Below are 26,402 nucleotides of genomic sequence, written 5' to 3'. Positions count from 1 at the left end.
GTCCTCTGAGTTATACTGTCTAACTAAAGAAGAAGTAAGTTTATGAGAGTCAGTGAGAGTGGTGAATAGGGAAGAGATCAGGGTTCACAAGATTCTCAATAGCAAGAGGTCCTTCAGGTCCTGGATTGGCCACCCTACCATTAAGAGCCAAACATGTATGTATATAAATCTAAATACTTTCCATGAAGGAAAAGCATTTGCCAATCAATATGGAATAGAACAAATTATTCACTCACATCCCTGAGCCAGTAATCTGTGTAAAACAAAAAAGAATATTATCATGGTTTTAAATTTCCTTTACTTTCTCTTTCACGAGATAGTGGTCCTTACGCATCTTAGTGAACAGAACCATGAGCTAGAGAAGCGGACAGGAAACAAATGTTACAGGTTCTCTGATTAGGGAAAGATTTCTAAGGAATGTAGCAATCAGAAAATATTTCAGATGGAGTCTGAGCAAGAAGAGTAGTACACAGTAGAACAAACACCTGCCCTTCAGTATAGAATCATAGGTTTTGAAAGCTCCTTCTGTTTTGGTGTCTGACAGTTGTTAGAGCTGGTGGGTAAGTTCCTTAATTTTTCTGAAATTCAGTTCTGTATGAGAAGTACTCAGCTTTTCCCCTTAAATAAAGGAATAAAGGCACTGTGTTTTTATTTTGTTTCGTTTTTTAATTAGAGAATTCGATTATAATGTCACGTTATAATTTCTGAAATATTGCATTTTCACATATTTGGGTATATTTTGTGGCACAAATTAGAATGTAAGTGTAAGGTTAGAGACACTCTTAAGAAAACTTTATATCTTTGAATCCAGGGTCCAACAGAGCCAAATATCTTGCCTCAACACCATTCAAGGTCACTACACTAAAGAAGAGCAAAGGGACAGAGAGCTAATTTTGCTCCTTTTAGGACAATATTTTGATCTGCTTGCCAAAAAAAAATCTACTAATAAATCACCTCTATTATCCTTATACAAATATCATACAAAATTTGCAACTTGTTTTACCTCTCACACCTGATCTTGATCTTTTCTTTCTTCTCTTATTTTCTAAGTTCAACTTTGATTCAAATACGATTATCTAATATAATTTTCACATGCAGTTTTCTGAATAGTTTCTCTGATTCTATTACCTAAGACTTCTCGTCTTCTTTTTTTGCTGTTTTAGATGAAACAGTGCTCAGGATTATAGTTGATCTTATAAAGATCAAAAAGGAGACACAAATCTATATTTTTATTGTTCTCATTTTGAATGAAACATGAAGAGCCTAAGGACACAAATAAGGGAAAGTCATGGCAAATGAGAAAAAAATGTCTAATAATGAATGCAAACAAAATTTAATTTGCATTAATTGTACATCTTTGGTTCAGAGGATGTGAAATGTCATAGCTGTGGTCTCATTTAAGGGGAACATTAAGCTTTAAAAAACATATAGGGCGATTGACACTGGAAGACACTTGTTTTTATCTTTAAGTCTAATTACACTTTTATAGGATTTAAACTATCATTTAGTTATCTTCTTTATGCAATGTCTCATAAGAACTAATTGAGGCCAAGCATAGTAGAATTGACATTTATTTTCATTTTATCACTATTATTATTGCTATCATTATCTTCCTGTGGTAAGACATTGGCTCTTTGCATCCTTTAGAGGACACAGATTTAAATAGCCAGCTGAATGGGAAGAGATTAAGTCTCCTTTTAAGCCCTTGCTGGTGAATTGTATATGACTGCTTATGGGAATGATTAGATTCAGGTTATTAAAGTTTGGAATTCCAGTTAAATTAATTACGACTTTAATGTTTACAACACACATTTTAGGAAACACCGGTTTAAAAAATTTAACTTACAATGGTGAGCTCCACATTGGTGTGTTTACCATTATGACAATTTTGCTCACTACAAGAAAAAGTGGAACCTGGATTTGCTCAACCAGATTCTTGCAGAGTAATAATAACAACCAGAGTCGGGCACCTGGGTGGCTCAGGAAGTTAAACACCGGATTGCGGGTTTCACTCTGGTCATGATCTTGCGGTTCCTGGTTCTGTGGTTCGAATCAGACTCTGCTGACAGGGCAGAGCCTGCTTGGAATTCTCTCTCCCTCTCTCTCTGTCCCTCCTGTGTGTGCTCTCTCTGTCTCGCAAAATAAATAAACTTTAAAAAATTAAAAATATAATGATAATAACTACCACAGCAACGAATTACTGTAACAGACTGTATCAGGCACTAATCTAAGCATTTGACTTAAAATATTATTTCATTTTTACCACTATTAAGGTTTTCAGCATACAAGTAAGGAATACATGTTTCAAAGAGTTTTGAAAGCTTGTCAGTACACAGCCAGTTAATAAGTGTGCTGTTCTCATTCAAAACTAATTATTTATTTCCCCCAAATTTGTGAACCAGTGCCATTGTTACCCATATTTTCCAGATGTGGATAACTATGTTTAGAGAGTGAAGTGATTTTCTCAAGACTAACATGGATATCAAACTGCAGAACTAATGATGAACTCAAATTAATACATCAAAATAGAAAATCAGGGGCACGTGGGTGGCTCATTTGGTTAAGTGATCGACTTAATTTCAGCTCAGGTCATGATCTCACAGTTAGTGAGTTCAAGCCCCACATCGGGCTCTGCACTGATGGCACAAAGCCTGTTTGGGATTCTGTCTCTCCTTCTCTCTGCCCCTCACCTGCTTGTGCGCTCTCGCTCTCTCTCAAAATAAATAAGTAAACTTTTAAAAAATAGAGAATCAAAGAAATAAACATCATTGAACTAACAGTCATGGAATAAAAGTCTAAAACATCAACATGATTTGCTATATGCATTAACTATATTAACATGTTCACGGCTTATACTTTAATAATTAAGTAACTAAAAACTTATTAATTCAGTTTTTAAAAGTCATATATTGCTCCATTGGTTAGCAGCAGCCCTACAATATCTTGGTGATCATGCCAAATATCTTTCTTGCTTGTTATTCTTTGAGTTAGTGATCAACTAAAGTAACTGGATTGACAGAGCTTGAAATGAAATGATATTGAATATCCTGTATTGAAATATCCTGTATTGAAAGCATTTTCCCTCTGAAAACCCTCTAAACCTGCAGAATTCAGAATCCTGACTTTACATAACACAAATGCATCCTAGTGAGCCTCTGGGCAAGATAGTAAATAGAGCCATTCCTACTTACTCCCGAGTTCTCATATCCAAGTGGTCCACAGGTTACACAGAATAAACAAAACAATGTTTGTTTACTTAGAGTATACACTCATCATGGAGGATGAATCCTATCTTTACAGAGTTTGTTCAACAAGCTGGCATCTCATGGGGCCATTTCATTATTCTAACCAACTGTCAGCTTCTGAGTGGTGCAGCATGGAATAGGTCCAGTTGATCTCATGGGCATGTTCCCATGACTGTGTCTCCCTCTCCTTTTGTGTAAAGTGTCTCTATCGCTTGGTCCAGTATAATATAGCAAAGGCAAAACTATGAGGACAGAAAACATTTCAGTGGTTGACAGAGTTTAAAAGGGGAGGGAAGGGGGTAGAGGTTTTGCTACAAAGTGACAATATGAGGGGGTTTCTTTGGAATGATGGCACTCTTCTATATCTTGATTATGGTGGAGGTAACACGATTGTACACATTTGTCAAAACACATAACACACACACACACACAAATACGCACAGTTAATTTTACTATATGTATGTAAATTAGAAATTCAATTTTGTAAATGAATAAGTAATAAAAATTTTAGGACTTTTAATCATTCTCCTTTGTAAGGAGATAACTTCCTCCTGCCCCCCAAATCATGAGACAGCTCACTTCCTTAATGCTGATTACTGCATCTGTTTAAATAAATAGAATTTTGAGCTATTAATAATATCAGCTTAGAGAATGTCAACACTTAAATCTCTTTTCTATTCAGCATTTTTTAAATTGGTGGATCATCAGTGAATAAAGCAAACTATTCATTCTGCTCTAGAATGATCCTGTTTTAATTACTTCGACTGTTTTCTACATGGCACTATTTCGTAAAATCTAAAAGATCACCAATATTTTTTGAACTTGAGACATTAAAAAAGGAGAATTATCTTTATAGCTCAGCTTTTACTCCTTTATTTTCATGCTTTCTTCTCAGAAATCTCTTAATACCTAGCCAATCTTCTACTTCTAATTAACCAATTATCACTACTTGTTCTTAAGGTAACTTTATGTTCTGCTAAAACTGCTAAATGTCTTTATTGACTGTCTCTGTTCCTATTTTTAAACTTTTTTTTAACTCTTTATAAACTTTGAGGCAGGAAAGAGAGACTGTATACCTTCCTCTCAAATCACTGTCATCGGTCACAGCTCTTGAATTCTGACCTGCCCAATATCTCCTATCAGCTTCTGGGGTTGGATAATATGAAAATTAAAAGGTGCTAAAGAAAAAAGGCAAAGAAAAAGAAAAGATACAGGGAAAATAACATGCAATACATATTCAATAGGGTTCATTCATGTTCAAGTGAAGTCACGTAAGAAAGAATCAGGGATTGATTTCACTTTGACATCTGTTGCCTGAATTACAGATCTCTCTAAGGAATTTCATTTAAAATTCACTTTATCCTTATTATTCTCTAAACAATGCCTAGAGAAGGTGTTTTTCCAGATATTGGCTCTACCAAAACAAACTGCTTATTTGTAAAATAAACATACTGCATATGATACCCTGTGCAAGTGAACATCAAATACCAAGACTCGTACACACGAGTGAAAAGTAGAGGATTTGGAGGATTTGGTTTGTTTTCTGACCTTCTCTGGTTTGAGGAGCACAGCTATAAATAGTTTCTCAGTGTTTTTTGTTTTTTTTTTCATTGAATTTTAGCAGAAAGTTACTGACGTAGTAACCTCAGCTGTGGTCTTCAGACCCATTCTACCAATGGCCAAACTAAACAGGCACTTTGACCACTTGATGTTGGGAGAAAAGAAGGGGAGGGAGAGAAGAGTCACAGGAGCAAAAAGAGGAAAGAAAAAAGACTGAAAAGCACTGCAGTGTGGTCTATCTACACTGATAAAGAAATGAGCATGGACTGAAATGATTATGAGTGATATTTATTTTCCTAAAACTTCATATTTTTAAAATTATATTCACATTAATTATTTTACTTGATGCTTCGGGATTCTTCTAAACCAAACAGACCAAGTAAAATTTCTGGCTTTTGTTTGATAAAACTGAGTCTCAGAGAAATCTCTCCACTTGGTTGGGCATCACTACTGGAATCCGTGTCCAATCTTCCAAGCTCAGATCTCTTTTCACAATACTCAGCAGCCTACAAATAAACACAAACCAGAAGTCCTTATCATTTTCTATCCATATTTCAGTTGCTTCTCATTTCCCTCTTTATTCCTAAAAGAACACCAATGTTCTTATTAAGAGCCGCAAGTTTGGGGAGAGGGAATCCCTTAAAGATCCATTTGTTACACTGCTAGTCTCTGATTTCAAAGGCCAAAGTATAATACCTACCATTACATGGTCTCTTCCTCTCTTCATTTTTATTATTATCCTTCTCAAGTCTTTATTGTTAAAATGCCTGATACTTATTTTTATATCTTATCACATTCAGCAATTCTTTGTAGAATAAGTATGATTATTCTTGATATTTTTCCTGAGCCTTATTGCTAAAGTATTGACTCTTTTCTGATGATGAAATGAGAGCTTCGTGGAATAAAACAATAATGATAAAATGCCTGAACTCCCCACTATGTCAGAAGCATCAGCCCCAATTTTAAGATCAGTCATTACAGCTCATCATGAGTGATTTCTATGCAGTTATTATTCTATTTGTTTAGTTTTATGAGACCCTTTGTTGAGGACTGTGTAATCTTCATTTCTGGATGTCATGTTGGACCTTTATGTGAGATAATGAAAAAGAAGTTCTGCTACCTGGATCAATGAAAATGTAAAAAGTTTCCATTACATCATTCTTCTGAGGAAATATTATTATTGATTACTGTGTAATCTATCTTCAGAGAGCATTAAAAATGATGAATTGTTTTGCTTTGCTTATACCCCAGAAGTCTTGACATTACCAGTTCTAACTTGCAGAATTTGCTACTTAGTAATGTCATTTGCGTCAACAATTTTGAGCAAAACACACTCCACACACACACACCGACACACACACACACACACACACATCCTTCTCATGACGTACCTGGATTTAGTTAGTCTTACTGAAGATACTGCGAAACATAGCATGTATATAACTTTTCTGTAACAGATACTATTACCAAACCAGGATATGTTTGTATGCAAAGTGACCTTTCCATAATTCAAAGACCAGTTCAAGTACTGAATGGTTTAAACCTTTCTCTGAATCCCTAGCTTCAGTTAGTGGCTCTCCGGTTTTTTTCTCATAGCTCTTTGTATATATTTTTACCTGGATATTATATATATATGTAATATGTCTATCTACCTATCAATGAATCTGTCTACAGATATGCATATACATATATTATACATTTGAAAAAATCAGGTAATATTCTGATTTTCATTTTTTAGCTAATAATAAAATTTGTCAAAAGCACTTACTATTTCTTACACCTCTCCTACATTCATAACATCCATTTTAAAGTTGAATGTATTCCAACTGTGAAGAACAGAAAAAACTAAAATACATAAATTTCTATTTAAAGCTATAATGATGTATCTAAAAAATATACTATATAGGAGACACTTCCATACCACATGAAATAAATAAAAGCACATGAGGAATAAAAATTCAAAAATTTTTGTAGTAAATATAGTTAATATTTTAGAAAGTCTTCTTTCCAATTTTGATTCAAGTTTTATCCATGTGTTAAATGTATTTACACACTGATCTCAATACAATAATGCATGTTGATTAATCTTTGTGATCCTTTCAGAATCCTGCCTGCCATCAGATGCCTATAGACATCAATGACACTCCTTTTTAATAATAGAAGAATAGCATCTTATGGAATAATTTAATTTCTTACTATCATGAAGCCCAAATGCACTTTTTTATAAATCATTTCTTAAATCTTTTTTAAAATTCTTCTTCCTGGAATATAAATGCCTTTCTCAACAGATGTAATTTATATTGTAAGATACCAAAATGAAAACCTCTAAAATAACTATGTCTAGATATACATTGTATATTATTTATATTGTACATTGTATATTATGTACATTACTTAATGTCACAACTTTAGTTAACCACTATGATTCTGTAAATCATGTTTCTAATGAGTGACTTTTAATACTAAAAGTTGAAATGAAGTTATACGTGCGTCATGAGATGTAGTAAAATTGAATTAAGGGGATTAAAATCACTTTCTAACTGTGATTTTGCTAACAAATGAACAAAAAAGTCTCCCAAATCTCCCCATGGTAAAGTTATATGTAATGCCAAAACAAATATGTCATCTCATGACATGTTCATAAGAAAGCCAGGATACAAGTTTGTTTTAAAACTTTAAAAAATATATATTCCCATGGGGAACCTGGATGACTCAGTCGGTTGAGCATCCGATTTCGGCCCAGGTCATGATCTCGCAGCTTGTGAGTTCTGGGCTCTGTGCTGACAGCTCAGATCCTGGAGCCTGCTTCAGATTCTGTGTCTCTCTCTCTCTCTCTCTCTCTCCCTCCCCTGCTTGCACTCTGTCTCTCAAAAAATGAATAAATGCTAAAAAAAAAATTAAATATATATATATATTCCCTAAAGAATGTTATTTTTAAGTAATTATTTCCAGGTTAAAATACATTAATGCCCAAATCCATAAAATGCAACATACTCTGAATTTAATAAGCTATTTAATTAACAATTCAATCTAACAGGATAGTTTGCTTTGTCAAGAACCATGTACTTAAGCAGGAGTTACTTGCCCTCTATCAGGTGCCCTTTCTCCCCAAATACAGCCACGTGGTTTGGGAATTGGAGGGTACACAATTGGATATCTTTTTTCCCCTGTAGGGGACTAAATGTGGAACAAAATAAATTGATATGCGACGCTTCCTTAAACTTGTCTGATCCAGTATCAGTCTGATATAAAAGGGAATGAAGGATAATAGTAGTTCCCGAGAGAAAACTTACCATATGGAAAATAGGTCTCCTCAGGTAATCAAATTCAACTTTAGAGCCTGGGATATAGAAATCAAGTGTTGACTCTGCACAGCATGCAGCTAATGCAGAAAGATCCTTCCCCACTAACAAGAATACAAATCCCCATCTGAGTATTAGTCCCACAATGAGGACTTGACGAAGGTTAATTATAAAAAGCTAAATCACAAGGGACATCTCTGCTACCCTCACTGAGCATTATACCAAAAAGAGTATCATTCCTCATAGCAAAAGGAGCCATTTTGATCTGCATAAATAGGCACATAGAAGTGAGCGTAATGAGGGAACCGCGGATTTGCAGGGGTAATGGTTTGTCTTCATCTGTTCTGAGAATGAAGCCAGAAAGATGAAGGAAAATGAAACCAGTCACTGTTTCGAGTCTTATCTAATCAGGACCTCTGATTTCCTGGAAGGCTATCTCAGGTGAACACAGGAAGGACTCATTCAATGACAGGTAGAGGTAACCCTGGAGACCCACAGAATTATTTTTGGAATAAACCTTTAGAAAAGGACCAAATTCCACACTAATTTAATAGGTAGAGTTTTACAGATATTTCTTTGATAATAATTAGTATTAGTAATCCTAGCAGTTAGGGCTAATTATGTGCCAGGCATTCTTTTGAATCCTTTACATTAATGTGCCTTTCAACCTTCAAAATCAGTCCATTTAATAGATGGAAAATTGGGGTCCTGAGATATTAAATAAGGTGCCTAAGCATACACATTTAGTAACAGGTAGAATCACTGTCAGAACTCAAGAAGCTGGATTCTAAAACTTTACTTTTGAAACCAGTGCCCTGATAATAGATATTAAAGGAAATGGTCACTTACCAGGAGATAAGGTTAACAGTATCTGGGATATCTGCGTTTCAACTGAACCCCTCTTAAATACTTGAGCTTGTTTGAAGATTATTTAATTTATAACACACAATTTCTTATATCTTCCCTACTAGAAGTTTAGTCATTTTTACCAATGGAGCTTGAAAAACAAATCTCTTTTTTGATCAATAATCATCTTGCTTTCAGCATCTAAAACTTATTACCAGAAATACCTTCTGCCAGACAAATAGTATTATTTCTTATCCCAATGCCATAGGGTATGATAGGCATTTTGATTGTTATTATTTTTTATTGTGTTTATTTCTGGAATTTTCTGCATCTTTGAGGTTACTATCCTTGTCATTAGCTGGAAGCTACAATATGAATTTTGCATTCAAATTTCTGTGTTTTTCCTTTGCATGCAAATATAATACTGCTTTCAAATGATAATATAATCTATTCATATTCTTATTGGAAGAACTCAAATATTAACACTTTGTTCTCTTTGAAGATGGTGAGCTGAGTTTTACACAGAAAACATTTCAATTGAATTGTTGGTTTGAGAGGAAATATTTTACATTTTGATGAAAGATACTTGACAATGCTTTTGTCAGATTAATGAGGCATAGCTGTATTTGTTTTTCAGAGCTTTATTTTGATACATGAACACATAGGTTTATTTTGATTAATGGATAAATTATTTTTAAGAATAAAAGAATTTCTAAATTTCAGGTTTATATTTAAGATGGGTATAAACATGATTATATTGTTCCAACACATCCACTATCACTGTCTTTAAAAAGGATTTGGATTTTTTTTTAAGTTTCTTTGTATTTTATTTATTTTGAGAGAGAGAGAGAGAGAGAGAGAGAGAGAGAGAGAGAGAGAGAGAGAGAAAGGGCATGTGCATGGGACAGGGGCAGAGAGAGGGAGAGAGAGAATCCAAGAGGCTCCACATGGTCAGTGCAGAGCCCGATGTGGTGCTTGATCTCACAAACCATAAGATCATGACCTGAGCTGATATCAAGAGTCAGATGCTAACTGACTGAGCCACCAAGGTGCCCCAGGGAAGATTTGGATTTAAAAGTTGTGCTATTCCTTTTAATGCTCCTAAATTTTCAGAGTATGAGTGATTATATAAAGAACATCTATAAAAAGCTAAAAAATAGCATTGAATATAAAACAAAAACTTATGTTCACGGGATATTAATGAAGGGAAATTTGGCAATTTGTAAGAGATTTAAAACAACTTTTTCTACAGTAGATGCAATCAATTACTACTGTAACAAAGAAAATTCACTCAACCATGTTTAAGAGAATTGAACACAATCCTTACAAACCCACTGCTTCTGCATTAACAAACCAACTGTGAAAGATTAACAAATTCACTGCCTGTTTGGAGATATTTAAAATATCCCAAGTTAATGGTTTAGGAATTAGAAGGGATTTTTTAAAAACAAAATCTTGTGAAAACTTCAATTATGGGAGCTTCTGAAGTCTGAAACCTGCATATGAATAAGATCTGTCTGATATTTTCCACTGCTCTTCAAGATTGGATAAGAGGGGAACACGTAGCATTGAATCACACACCATCTCTTGTATGATGTATTTTAGGATAGTCAAGAAAGGAACATCACTTTTGTTTATATTCCCCTTTGTACTTCCTACAGTTTTACTTCTCATCCTTAAGAAGTATTTACTAATGACAGTCTGACTTTGTTTCAGTAAAGGAAGACTGATACACGCTAAATCTCCTGCTGGGAACAATTAGAAAATCTAGACACAAACACATACTTGGAGGCATAAAAGCAATAATAAGATTGTGAAGAATAACCAGCCAAGATCCACGGGAAGATGAAAGCCTAGAGAGGCAAATTTAGGGCTTCTTGTAAGTATTTTCTGACTCAAGAGCAAGATGCAGAAAAGATGAAAGGCTAAAAAACACTTTTAACAGTCCTTCTGTGCCAGAGGACAGAAACTGGAGTTCAGAGATGGTAACCCGGGGGACCCATCTTAATTTGAGATAAGTATGATCAATAAGTACACAAAACTCACAAGAACTGAGGCTCAGATTTAAATCTACTCAATCCTTGAAATTTGATTAAGTTGATCCTGGATTGCTAGCATCTCTAAAGTGCCTTCCAGAAACAAATAGGTATTATTTTGAGAGAGAATGACTTCATATGAGACCTGACTATGTCTACAAACAAGTTTGCTGATACAGGTGTAGCACACAATCTTAAAAAAAAAAAAAAAAAGGCAATATACCTGAGGAGAGAAGATAATACTACACCGTGCCAACTGAGAGAATCAACAGACAAATAAAAACTCATGAGTGAAGTATAATATATAGAAAATATAATAGAAGATACCTTCTTAAATTTGGATTTTAGGTAAACATTAAATATCCCATACAATTTTTGGGTCATACTTATACTAAAATAGTATTCATTGTTGACCAGTTGATGTGTATCTGAAATTCAAATTCCACTAGGCATTCTGTATTTTATCTGGCTACCCTACCCATAGAGAACTCAAATACTTCCCAGAAATAATCAAATAATTAAAATAGTTAAGCTAACAAATGATCAAGGAGTTAAATATAGGCAAGAGGGAAAAGACCCCATAAAGACACCAGTTACAGGTTTTAGCAGCATTTGCTGGTAGGACAAGCAATGATCAGGCAGACAAGGTACCCTGTTCCTGCAGATGCCTCTGAATAGCACAGGGACATCATTTGGTTCAAACAATCCTTCCCTTCCCCACAAGAACCCAAGAAGATTCACTCTTCACATACCTTGATCCCATCACTTAAATATGCTGAACTTTTACTTAAAATGAAGAAGTCATCCCGGGGTCCTTGTAAAACAACTCTGTGATTCATTTTAGAGTACATTGAATATGGAAAGTAAAATGTAACCATTTAAGACAGAAGAGGGAGAGATTTGGATAGATGGAAGTTTCTTTATTCCTCATCAGGGTGGGAACCTGGGAGGCAGACCAATCAGCCATAGAGGTAATTTCATCTCCCAGGTACAGATTTTAAAATTAGCGTCAACTCTACTCTTATTTCTCATAATTTTTTCTCTTTATCCATTTTTTGTAATTCATCTCTGTAAAGATATCTTCTCCTTCCTCTACATTTTCTTAATGTAGAAGAAAAAAAATATGTGAAGCTAATCTGTGTGTGAAGCTGTCAATGCTACCATGCCTATCCCTAATACTTGTGTGATTAGCTGTCTACTCCTTTTCCATTTTTATTCTTTCTTCCTTCTATCAGAATTGATATCTAAAGTTAAGACTTATACTAAAGTCAGCTTTAAAATATTTCAAATAAGTTCCTTCAAATTAATATGTTAACATACTCTTCTGGCTGAGATTCCTGACATTTCCTATAAAAGGCACTATTCAGAAAATTTCCTTTATCCTGGTTTACCTGAATAGTTTCTATTCCTCTGTCCTATAGAATGTAGAGGGAAAATTAATTAAAAATTGAATTGAGGAGAAGTTATACTATTCTAAGCACATATTTCACAGACAGTGTAAGACATTATTTACAAAACCTTGACAAGAAACTACAAATAGGATTATAAGTAGATTATCCTGCATATTTTCCCTTTAAAGTAGCTTGTTCTTTGTGTATCTTCCATTGACAACAATAGAAACCTTAAACATTTGAAGAGATAGTCAGAAAATCAATGAAATCTCAGTAGGAATCAAATTATAAAAACCACATAAATGTAATATATAAATATATAATATATACATATAATGTATAAGAGGAAATTTTCTTATAGCATCCTTTAGTAATTTTTACTCAACTGTATATCTCAACCAGTTACTATTTATTAATCTAACAATTTGCTTACTATTTCCACCACTCAGAGGGAGATAAGGAAAACACTTCTATTTAATAATAAATTATAATAAGATATTGCATTTGCTCAATTATGAATATATTAATGAATACATCTTTACAGCTTACAAGTCCCCTTTGCCCTGACAATTTCTTAGGAACTGGAAAAAGGTATATGGTAACTGACATTTCACAGATGAGAAGATTAAAGCCAAAAGAGTTAAAGTTACCAGCTCAAGATCAGACCCTAATTCAGAAGTGGAGGCAGGATTAAGACAGAAAGTTTGGAAGTAAGCACAATGTTCTTTTTGGTACAGTATTCTTCCAACTCTTCTGAAAAGTTTATATTTTATGAGATTGTAGTTCTCTGCTGGGATCTCATCAGAGCATTTGGTATATTTTATATTGGTTTTATTTTTTAACATGGAAAGAAAAGAAAATTAGAACATGCCTTATTTATTGACAGCTTTCAATATTCCAGCATTGTTTTAAATGCTATACTTACTTTAACTCCTTTAATCATCCCAAAATGCCATGAAGTGGATGCTACCCTGGGACTTAAGCAGTTTCAGGGCCAATAAGCATAGTGTGGACCAGACACCCATGCAGACTTAATTTGGTCAGAACATCGTGGTGCTGCTTAGAATAGTATAACTTTTACTTCATTCAGATTTACTTAATTCTCCCTCTCAGTTCTATAGGAGACAGGAATAGAAAATATTGAGGTAGTTCTAGGATAAAGGAAATTTTCTTTCTAAGCAGGGCCTCTGAATTCATTCGAGCTGATTTGCTCCCTGCCTCTAGTTGCCACAGATAGGGTCCATTTCTGTGACAAACACCTGTGGATCAAGGAAAACGTTTGGTCCATTTCTAACCAAAGCCCATTTTTTTTTTCCAGGTCTCAGACACATTTTGTAAAGTTCAAACGGCCACTATTTTCCAAAAGAACACTGAGAACACTGGAGAGGAAATTGCCCGAGCTGATCAACATGTCCATTTTCCTTGGTCACTGTCTAAATACGCAAGACCCTGTAATATGTTGTCAATATCACAAGGCCCTGAGTTTCCTTGTCTTTAACCCAGAGCTCAGTACTTTGGCTATCTAGAAAAATCTGAACACCACAGCCTCTCAGATTCCTACATCCTTATAAAGGGACTCCCGTCCCCCACGCATGGTCATGTCCTCAGCATTTGCTATTTCACACTACTCCTGAACCTGGGTTTTCCCTAGCATACCATTTCCTATGTACCCATGTGCATGAAGACCATTTACAGTCTTCACATAGAAATACATACATATATATATATATACAATCTCCACATGTTTATTAAAAAAATTGACTCTTGGGGGCGCCTGGGTGGCTCAGTCGGTTAAGCGGCCCACTTCGGCTCAGGTCACGATCTCGCGATCGGTGAGTTTGAGCCCCGCGTCGGGCTCTGTGCTGACAGCTCAGAGCCTGGAGCCTGTTTCAGATTCTGTGTCTCCCTCTCTCTGACCCTACCCCGTTCATGCTCTGTCTCTCTCTGTCTCAAAAATAAATAAAAATGTTAAAAAAAAAAATTAAAAAAAAATTGACTCTGGGATAGAGTCAATTTGTTTTTAATAAACATTTCCACTCCTTTAAAGTTAAGTACTTAAGACATTTCAAGAAATACAATAGGTAATATTTTTTACTAAGCACTTACCACATGCCCAAACTCTAAGCATTTTGCATGTATTTGAACAGTAAATCCTCAAAATACCTATGAGAAAGGATTATTTGACTCAAGGTTAACAGATATTATATATCTTAAGTCACACAGCTAGGAAGTGATATTTTAACCCTGATTACTAACATCTGTGCTATACTGCTTCACTGAATTTGCTGTCTTAAAAATACTTAAAAAAATCTTTTTGTCATTCAATAATTACCTTTTCTTATTCCTGTCAAGTATTATTTGATTCTTTTCTTTTCTCTTCCTTCAGTTATATTCTACCATGCATTGCTTGAGTTTTTAATGAGGAAGAATCGTCTTCATTCTTTGTCATTAATTCCTAAAAGGGTCCAGATCCTAATTCTAATTCATAGTGGGGTTTCCCTCTCCCCCCCCCCACCCCTCCCTGTACTAACACAAGCAATTCTTTGGGACACCAGCTGGATGTCTTACAGTTTGACTCAATTCTGACACTACCTAGAGAGAGTGTCAGATGCCATAGGTTACGAGTTCAGTCCTACAAGATCGCCCCCTCAAAAGCCTCAGACACCAGTCAACAAGACCAGGTTATTACCTGCTCCTGACCAACTGGCTTCAAATTGGAGGTCCCAAAGACTCTCCCTAACACAGGCTGCCCACTGAAGCCCAGGTTTTTACCTGTACTTCTAACTTACTGGCTATAAATCGAATGGTCCCAAGACTTCCTCCTTGGGTTCAATTAATTTGCTAGAGTAGCCTACAGAATTCAGAGGAACATTTTACTTACTAGATTACCAGTTTATGTTAAATATATAACTCAGGAACAGTCAGACGGAAGAGACACATAGGGCAAGCTTTAGGGAAAGGAGAAGGAGCTTCCATGCCCTCTCCAGGTGCGCCACTCTCCTAGCTCCTTGGCAGGTTCACCAAGCTGGAAGCTGTCCTTCTGTGTTTTTATGGAGGCTTCATCACATAGTTTAGATTGATTAAGGCACTGGTCATTGGTGACTGATTCAACCTCCAACCTTTCTCCCCTCCCCAGAGGTAGTGGGGGTAGGACTGAAAGTTCCAACCCTCCAATCAAAGGGTTGAGTATCCTGGCAATCAGCTGCCATCCTTAGGTGAGGTCCAAAAGTCACTTTAACATAACAAAAGACATCTATGTCTCTCCTCAGGAAATTCCAAGGATTTTAGGACAAAAACCAAACCAAATATGTATTTCTTATTATAAATTATAATTTCACAATTCCTTTAAGGAGACATTCAAGCCGAATTTGAGTAAGAACAATGTTGTTACAATTGCTAGTTTCTTTTTGCTAGATCTTTTATACTTTTCCTATGAGGGAAATGAGCTGTAGATGAGAAGTCTGATGGATCATAAACTCTACTTTTAAAAACTTATTAAATAAGATCCTTAAAGAAGGAAAAGATTTCCAGGGTCCTTTTGTAACAAATCTCCATTTTGTGACTGCAGTAAATGTGATATGGCTGCTCACTAGGTCATGTGCATTAACTGATTTTTAAATCAAATCCACAGGGCATGTCATGACTCAATATGACTGTAATAATTGCTGCACTTGAGCTATTGAACCTACTTTTAAAACCAAAGATAATTTTTAATACATACATGTTTAAGTTCTGTCCTTCTCTCTACAAGCTAAATAATTTTGGGGAAGTCATTAGTACTGTCTAAATAAGCAATGACTTTGTAGCCAGGCTACAGAAATGTATGTTGTTATGTGAACACCCTGAAAAATTATTTTTGAGGAAATAACTCTTGGAAATATGCACATAAACTTAGGAAAAGCACCTAGCAGGAAAGAACACTTGTAATTTTTCTATTAGAATTTTAATATAAAATATTAAGCACGTGCCACCAAATCCATGTGCCAACAATGTTTGACAGCAGTAAGTATGACTATTTTTTAAAGGCACCAGACATGAAGCAAGTGTCACAGGACCTCACATAGCTTCCATGACGACCCCTTGGTCTGTATTCTTTTTGCCATGTGCTTTTGCATTATGACTTTCTGCCTAAACACATGCAATTCCCACTAGCAACAAACCTTAGCTGAAAATCAAAGAAAGCCTTGAACAAGCATTCATATATCATACAAATTATTGAAAGAAACTTTGAAATTGACACTGTAGACCTCAGGTTTCTGGATGTATTTTACATCTGGTTTAGTAAGAAAATTAGATTGACTACCATGTAACACTACTTATAAGATACTTTTTTGATTAACTGATATGCTACAGGGTTGATCTTTTTTGTTCCTTTTGTTGTTTATTTTTCTTTTTGGTTATAATTTTTGAAAGATTAAACTTTTTTCCAATTTTAAAGATGTTTTCAGTATCATTAGTATGAAATTATGATAGCTATGTATTATTTAAAGTCTGTTCACACAGATTTATTGAGTCACTCCCATCCACATGATAATTACTCTTTTGAGAAGCAATTATGTACCAGGAACATGATCCTAGATTCAGAAAATATAACCATAAACAAAATAGACAATCCACGGCTTATATTTTAATGAAGGGAGATAGATAATAAATAAAACAACAAACAGGAAAATAAAAAAAAATACCATATGATTATAAATGCTATGCAGAAAATAAAAATGGGTGATGTGCTAAACAGTAACTGAATGGCAACTATAAACTGGACTGTCAGAGATGATCTCTCTGAGGAAATGTGGCAAACACCCTTTGTTGCCAATCTAATGGTCATTCCCCCGGCACTTCTTCTTTCTTGAAAGAGTATTTATTGTAGTCATCTATTCACTCTTGTATATAGTGCTCAGAAAGCAATGTAACTTTGAAAAGAAAATAAAGAGAATGAACAGAAAAACTGCACAAGTGCTTTGATATCCCTGGACTTCGTTAGCTGGCATTGTAATAGTCATCCTTCCAGAATTTTTTTTAATGTGTATTTATTTATCTTGAGAGACAGAGAAAGAAAGCAAGCAAACTTGAGCAGGGCAGGGGCAGAGATAGAGGAAGAGAGCGAGAATCCCAAGCTGGCTCCAAGCTCAGCAGGGAGCCTGACATGAGGCTCACGACTATGAGATCATGACCTGAGTCAAAATCAAGAGTTGGATGTTTAACTGACTGAGTCACCCAAGCACCCCATTCTTCCAGAATTTTTGTAGATGAAATAATTAAACCCATTATAAAATTACTCTTAAGTGCATCTCTCATTTATTGTAATATACACATATTAACATACAAAAGAAGCATTTAAGTTGAGGCAGGAATGACAAAGAGTTCAGCTATCTGAGAGTTTGAAAGCAGTATATTTCAGACGGAGAAAAGAACTGGTCCAAAGAATATGTGGCTGGAATAACCCTTCTGTTAAAGAACATAATGTGTCTGAGGCTAGATGGGAAGGATGACAGGAAACAAAGAGGAGGTTAGAGATGTATCAGGATCAAATTGTGTGGGGCTTTGCTAGTCAGATAAGGTGTCTGGCTTCATCCTAAAAGTATGGGAGCCATTAGTTTTCTAATCTAGGGATGACATTACCTAGATTAACATTTTAAAGAAATCACACTGGTTCCTATGGATGGAAAGTGGAAAGGCAAAAGTAACACATGGTGATCCATTAACAGAGATTTGCAGAGATCTAGATAATGGTAGTGATACGGATAACAGCAGTGGTGACTAGCACAAGTGAATAGATTTGATATATATTTTGCTAGATCTGTAACACCTAATAATGGATCCGATATATGAGTAAAAGAAAGAAAGGAATAAAGTATGACTATTTAGTTCTTTGGTTGGCTTTTCAACGGAGATGGGCTCAAAAGTTTAGATAAAAGAAGAGTATATAAATATTGCATAAAAATATATATCTAGTATGAAAGTAATTAAACCTCTCCTGATAGAATTAAAACATTTGCACATATAAAAATCTATTATTAAATATCTACTACAAATTAGATTTTGTATCATGATTAGGGATTAAAAATATGTTTTCACGAACTTGAGAGATAATTATGTAAATAACTACCTTGAAGTGTAATAAGTGTTCTAAAAGAATTATATGTATAACTATACATATAATTATGTATAATAATTATACAATATACAATATTGTACATAATACAATATACAATAAAAACTAACATAGAAAATGTAAAATTCTGGTATCTTTTACTCAACAACTAGATTGGAAAATTCTTTAGAGTAGGATATGTCTATTTTACTTCTTTGTTGTTCCCATAGTACCAAGAAAAGTACAAGGCATTCAATGATAGTCCATAATATTCAAGGAAGTTTAGAAGTTCAGATCTGTACAGTTAACCAACGTGCAATTTCCAGTAGAGGCATAAAGGGAAATTTTGAGTGATAATTTCTTTGCAGAAGATTCTTTGGTCTCTTGCAAAGACCAAAAAAACATCTAGAGAAGAATGGCCTCTTTTTCAAGGGATAATCACACAATACAGTAGGTACAGTCAGACACAAGTCCTCCATCTATAAAATAAGGTAAATATCTAATTATCAAAGACTAAGAAGGGCAAATTAAGGTCTATTTAGGTTTTACACATCTGAGTTAACATTTTCCTTAAATAGTTCTATAATCTAGTTTAACTATGTAAACGGGTTAAAGTAAAGCTGTTTAAGACACTGCCTCTACATCCCACTGAGAGCAGAATCACCAGCGCAGCTGTCCTTCAAAACAAGATTGCAGCCAAGTATGCAAATCCTCTGTGTGCTGAGGGAGGACATGCAAGTGACCTCATCCTCTGGCCAACTGGCAATTGCCATGTTGGTGAAATCACTATTTTTTTTTATTTTGGCGAAAGAGAAGATAAGAATATTTTTGTTTAACAAGATTCTGTGTGTGGGTGTGTGTGTGCATGTGTGTCTGTGGGTGTGTGTGTGTAATTGTTTCCTGATGTTCGTGGGAAAAGGCCTAAAGTTAATCAGCTCTGCCCTCATTACTGCAGTCAGTGGAAATCATTACAGTTGGCTGCAGGGGACACAAGGATAATTTGTCCATCCAAAAAAAGAAATTAAATGTTACAAAAACAAAAATCATCACATTATAGCATGATGGTATGAAGAAACTAGCCTTCTTAAATTACATACAAACCTTTTAGATCTAAACAAGATATGAACCAACTAACATATTCCTAAATTAAATTACAACTTTTCTTGATCTTCCAAAATTCAGGTTTGTTGCTTTGTTAAGAACGATGCCATTTGTTGTGACCTTAAATTTGTGGCTGTAATATTCTCCATATGCCTTTCTTTCTTTTGTCTTAACATTTAAACTCACTCCTCCATACTTCACTTTATATAAAAGACATTTACAAAACAGATACTCTTTGCAGGACTTTTAGACAAGCTCAAAATGCCTGAAGCACGGAACTCCATTTGGTAGATATACAATAGGATGTTTTAATTTCTAACCTGAAGCTGCTCACCCAAAGATTTAAAATGCCATGGGGATCAATCTATTGTCGAAATGTGCTTTTCAGACAGACCCATTTAAGAATGACCCTGATAAATAAATACAAAGATTTTTGTTGGGTCAATCATGATAAAGCAAATTGCTCTCTTTGCATTGGACCCAACTCTGGTTAAGAATCAGCATTAACCAAACCCCAGTTTTCTTCTACTTAAAAAATGTTCTTCTCCTACTTAAATACAACATTGTCTGATAATTATAACATCATGCTCTTAAGGAATACATTTCTTTCAAATTCATAACTCCTCTCATAGAATAATGTGAATGTAACCAAATAAATAGATTCTGAGATGCTATCACGATAAATAAATTAGGCAGGAACCATAAGTATGAATATCAAAATCATACATGATTTTGTCTAAATTGTCATACATGAATCTTGGGTTAGTCATATTTTACTGTGTTTGGGGCTAAGTCTTGGTTCTGCACCTATCTGGTGTGATAATTCCAGCAAGCCAAGTTCTCTCTCACTTTTAGTTTTCTCATTTTTATTTTCTTTCTTCTTTTTTCTCCTTCCTTCCCTCCCTCATTCTCTCACTTCCTCCATCTCTCCCTACACATTCGAGTGTAGATAGGTGGACAGTGAAATAGACAGCATATCTCATATCATGCTGTGAAGAAAAAATATAGCAGGGAAATATTCCTGGGAAGAAACGGTTGCTATTTTTATACAGGGTGATTAAGGAAGTCATGACTTAGTAAAAGGTGATGATTGAGACAACCTGAAGGAGACAAGGAACCAACCTTATCAGGCTATCTGGCAAAAGGTCATTCCAGGAAGAGGGAAGAGTATGAAAATCTTCAAAGTTAGAGGAAGTGTTGATGTGTTCAATAAAGAGAAAGTCTACGAAGCTAGAGTGGAATGAGGCGGGTGAAAGTATGAGCTGAAGATGTCAAAAAGTTAAAGGGATATAGAATCAGATGGTGTGAAATCATATACATAGCACTGTAGGTTGCTGTGATAACTTTAGGCTATCCAACTGAATTAAAACCCATAGAAAGGTTTTACAAAGAGAAGAGACATGCTTTAAGTGGATCACTCTGGCCTCTACAGTGAGAACACCTTGTACGGGAGCAGGACCAAATAATGTTAAAAATGATGGTGGTCTAGGTGAAGGCAGCAGCAGTGGAGGTGATAGGAACTGGATGCATTACATTTTTGTTTTTAAAGTATTTATTTTTTAATTCATAGGCTTTACTTTTGGAGCAATTTTATATTTTAAGAAATCAAACAGAAAATATAGTCAGAAATACCATAGCTACTACCACCTAGACCTTTACTTCTACAGCCATATGAAGTAAAAATCAAGAAACTCCAACAAGTTGCCATATAAAATCAGGTGCACCTGCCATCATATGTGACCAAAGATCCAGTCATTGTGCATGCAGCTGCTATCGCAATGCCTTAGTACAGACTCCAAATAGGACTCAAGATTGCAGCCCACGTGAGAAATACTACCTTCAAGTGATTCTGGGTTATAAATATTTAAGTTATCATCCTCCAGAGCAGTGGATTGGATGATGGGTAAGTCAATCTTTGCTTGCCACCTTAAGTCAGAAGAATGGTATGGCTTCAGACACTACCCATATTTTTTAATTTTTAATTTAATTTAATTTAATTTTTTTGAGAGTTAGAGAGCTAGAGTACAAGCAGAGGGGGTGCAGGGAGAGAAGGAGACACAGAATCTGAAGCAGGCTCCAGGCTCTGAGCTGTCAGTACAGAGCTCAAAGTGGGGCTTGAACTCACAAACTGTGAGATCAAGACCCGAGCTGAGTCAGAGGCTTAACTAACTGAGCCACCCAGGCACTCTTGATACTACTCATATTTTTAAAGTAGATGTCATGAGATCATGAGATTAATGACTAATATAAGGTAGAATAAGACATATCAAATGATTATTTAAAATTATTTTCTTATTTATGTGTTCTGAAGTTTCCTAGGTTGTGATTATAAAGTACATCGGTGTATATACTAAATCTGAGTTTTCTATTTCTATGCATTTATCAGCTCACACAAAAGCCCTTCTTTCTGCAACACTTTCCTCAATATTTATGGAAGCTTTTTCAGAGTAAAGAGAAAGCTTCTGTCACCCATTGATCCCATTTTCCACAAGCTGCCCTTCTGCCACTGCCTTCCTCCTCCTGCAAAATACAGATTCCTGAACCCCAACCCAAGGGAACATTTAATATTCCTGTGCTCCAAGGACACAGCAGGCTTTTTAGAAGTGGGAAGACTGGCCCTATCCCAAATGCTTTACATTCCAATTTTGATCAGTTTTAACATCATTTCTGGAAACATTAAATCAAGACATTTTTAGTTTAGTGTGTTTCTTCTCAGGAAACACAGATATCTGTGTTCGGATGGACCCCATTCTAGGACAATGATGTTTGGGCTCAGTTAGTGAATTCAGCTTATTTTGTTTGAAACTTCTATCTTATAAAGAATTCCCTCCAGATATACCTGAAACTCCTGCTCCAAGCTGGCATATATCACCTTCCACCTGTGGTCCCCACTACTCTACCAGCCATAGTAACATATGCCTACATCACAAATATAGACACAGATAGGATCTTACCAGCTGTCTCCTTAGATCCCATGTAAGTAGATCCTTTGGAAGGAGAGGGTTACCAGATGTGTTCTAATCTAGATGCTGACTCAGAAGTTTTCCAATTATCTAAACTGGTTTTAGCCACATCATTCCAATTGTTTCTGCCCTACACAGAAGCATTACAGATGCAGACCACAATTTATCCATTAACACATTTTATAATGTAAATTTAAATAATTAGTATTTACTGAGCATCTTGTATATATCTAGCACAGATTTCTATTATTTCCATTCAAAGCTCTTTCCTTAGGGGCACCTGGGTGGCTCAGTCATTAAGCATCTGACCAGGTTTCAGTTCAGGTCATGATCTCATGGTTCATGAGTTTGAGCCCCACATCAGGGATTCTCTGGGGATTGGGATTCTCTCTCTCCCTCTATTTCTGCCCCCCCCCCCAATAAATGAATAAACTTAAAAAAAAAATCTCTCTTTCTAAATGTTCTGTAGTGCATCATTTTTCTTACCATATCCCTTTTCCTGGTTCACTTCCTGTTTGAGACTTATCTAGATACACACGAATAAAAACAGTTATTGGTCAGATTTTATTAGTAAAAGAGAGTAAGTTTATAATGCATGTGGAGAAGAAAAGGGAGATTGTTAGAATCTTGTTCAGCTAAAGGGAAAAAAATAATAAGGAATAAATTGGTTTCCCAATCTATTTAATGATACAATATTTGGAAGTTATACACAAAGACCTGCATTATATTTGTTTTTAAAGTAAATGACTGTTTGGCCTCTAGTTACAAATACACAAAAGTGGCTTTAAACATTAAAAAAAAAAATTAAAAAAAAAGGGGGGGGCACCTGGGTGGCTCAGTCGGTTGAGCGTCCGACTTCGGCTCAGGTCATGATCTCACAGCTCGAGTTCGAGCCCCGCGTCAGGCTCTGCGCTGACAGCTCAGAGCCTGGAGCCTGCTTCAGATTCTGTGTCTCCCTCTCTCTCAGCCCCTAACCCACTCACATTCCATCTCTGTCTCTCTCAAAAATAAATAAACTTAAAAAAATTTTTTTTAAATATACAAAAGTGGCTTAAGTTATTTCCTCAAGGTTCTCCAAAATCATGTATTATTTATTTCCTTTCTGTATTATTTTCTGGTGATTGACAAATTTGAAATTAGCCTTGTTGAAGGTCTATCAAGTTGTGGGTAACAAGTTATTCATGAGAAAAAAAGCTGAGGACTTTTTTTGGCTATTTGTTTAAAAAAATTTTTTTTAACGTTTATTTATTTTTGAGACACAGAGAGACAGAGCATGAATGGGGGAGGGTCAGAGAGAGGGAGACACAGAATTTGAAATAGGCTCCAGGCTCTGAGCTGTCAGCACAGAGCCCGACGCGGGGCTTGAACTCACTGACCGCGAGATCATGACCTGAGCCAAAGTCCGCTGCTTAACCAACTGAGCCACCCAGGAGCCCCTGGCTATTTGTTTTAAATACCTTCTGGCAATTATGATTCAGTAGGTCTGGGGTAGGGTCCAAATGTTGATGTTTCTTAAATTTCCTTGGGGAATGACAATGCATGTACCCTCCACCCAGAGATCTATTGGTTTCCAGCAAATTAAAGGGGAGGGGAGAATAAAAGCATCTAGGATCTTCTCAACTTATATAGTTAATGTACATTCTCTTACTATATTATAAAAACAAAACAGAAACAGAAATACCCCATGACTTTTACCAGACTGAGAAGAGGAAGTACTCCACAAGTATTTTCTCAAATGAACATTCAATTCCTACTTAATTACTGTTTTTCAATAATAGGTATTGACATCCCTATTCTTTGCTTTTTTTTTAAACTTTACAATAGTTGAGTGTTTTTTTAATACCCTTCATTCCAGCTGTTCTTGAAGACCACAGGAAAAGCCAAATGAAGCAATCTATCTTAGGATGGGCACAGTCTTCAAAGACAAGCTGTATCCCTGGAACAGGAAAAAAGTTCAAGTATTTCCTGATATCTTTGTCCTTAGCTGTTTTAAGTATTAATTATAGTTGAAATGTTCTCCTTGGGTATTTGACAATGGAATTTATTCAGTATTAAAAGTAAATGAGCTATCAAGCCATGAAAAGACACAAAGGAAACTTAAATGCATATTTCTAAGTGAAAGAAACCAGTCTGAAAGACTAAATACTACATGATTCCAACTTATGACATTCTGGGAAAGTAAAAACTGTGGAGACAGTAAAAAGATCTGTGGTTGCCAGGGATTGAGGGAGGGAGAAGGATAAATAGGCAGAACACAGAGAATTTTTAGGGCAGTCAGAATGCTTTGTATGATACTGATGAGGGAGTATAAGTCAAGCTGACACCCCACAAACCACCCTCCCAGGTGGGATATGTGCATATTCAATATGTGCATATTCTTCAGGCATTCCTGGCTGCCCAAGAACAAAAGAAAGGGCAGAAAACAAATGGTTAAACTGATAGTCTCCAGCAGTTTACAAATATCTCATCAATAGCCTAATCTCTAGGAACTCCCTACTATCTTAATGATAATGCTTTGCGAGGGGGTGGGGGGCACCCTTAGCTTGACAATAGCTAGGCCTCCAGTAATCTATAAATCCTCTTTAGCATATGGAAATCCCCTTATGAAACTTCCTCTTGACTTTACCTCCCCCAACTCCACAGTATATAAGCAGTCACTCCGCATAATCCCAGTGCAGCTCTTCCTGCCCACAGGTCCTGTTCCCAGGCTTAAAAAGGCTTTAAAAAAATCACCTTTTTGCACTAAAGATGTCTTTAAGAATTCTTTCTTGGCTGTCAGCTCTGAATCCCACTGTCACCCCAAAACCCCATCAATACTATAATGATAGATATATGTCATAATCAATTTGTCAAAATCCATAAAATTACAATACCAAGAATGAGCCATAACGTAAACTATGAACTTTGGGTGCTTGTGATGTGCCAATGTAGGTTTATCAATTGTAACAAATGTGCCACTCTGGTGGGAGATGTTGATAATAAGGGGGCTATGCATGTGTGGGGGCAGAGGGTATGTGGGAAATCTCTGTACCTTCTCCTAAATTTTGCCTTAAATATGAAACCTCTCTAAATGAAATACAGCCCTTAAAAAGGAAAGGGAAGCAAGATCCAAGATGGGGATCACTGCATAATAGAAGATTCTGGCACACAGTTCAATAACTGTGTCATCAAAAGAGTTATATCCAGAGAGTAGGTTTAACGAGCTATAATTGTACCAACCAGAAAGTGACAATAAAGATATTTGGAAGTCTGAAACTAAGTTGAGGAAGAAACAGGAAAATGAATTACCTCACATACTTTGCTATTCTGAGACAGATGCCTTTCTTATTTCTTGGATGAATATGCTAATATAGCAGAAGTGTGTGTATTCTTTTCCAACAATGATCATCAGGTTATACAATGATGATCCATTTGCCTAATTTAATGGATACTTCTCTGTCTTCGTCTTCAATTAGCATTTTAAATGTTTTCCATTCCATCTGTCCTGAAACTTGTTTTCTTCTTTGGCTTCTCTAACATTTCTCTCTTGTGGATGTCCTCTATTTGCCTGACTACTTCTGAGTTTCTGTAACAAAATCCTTCTTTATCATCTGGTCTTTAGATATTGTTGCTCCTTAGAGTTTTACCCCCAGCAATTTTTACCTCCACTCCACTTTATGTAAACGCATTACTTCAAATGGTAATAGAACTCAAATCCCTATGTCCAACCAAGACCTTTTTTTCAAGTTTTCTTTTAAAACAACAAACCAATGTCTCAGAGTTACTTTGAATTCAACCCTTTCTAAAACAATATCAATTCTTCCATTTCAAGTTGACTCAAATATGACTATCATATTTGTCACTTATCCAACATTGAATTAAATG

The 26,402-nt window shown here is 35.5% G+C and overlaps 1 long non-coding RNA gene across 1 annotated transcript in view; it reads right to left on the bottom strand.

Moving 5' to 3' along the window:
• Positions 1-2,974: 2,974 nt before the first annotated feature.
• Positions 2,975-26,402, bottom strand: part of LOC113604133 (uncharacterized) — a 114,641-nt gene continuing 91,213 nt past the window's right edge. Inside the window, exon 3 of the long non-coding RNA XR_003425976.2 lies at positions 2,975-5,311. This is a non-coding gene — a long non-coding RNA (uncharacterized LOC113604133). The remainder of the gene's footprint in view (positions 5,312-26,402) is intronic.

This window comes from Acinonyx jubatus, chromosome A2 (assembly GCF_027475565.1).
Source record: "Acinonyx jubatus isolate Ajub_Pintada_27869175 chromosome A2, VMU_Ajub_asm_v1.0, whole genome shotgun sequence".
Lineage (NCBI taxonomy): Eukaryota > Metazoa > Chordata > Mammalia > Carnivora > Felidae > Acinonyx > Acinonyx jubatus.
This window is presented reverse-complemented; position numbering and strand designations above follow the sequence as displayed.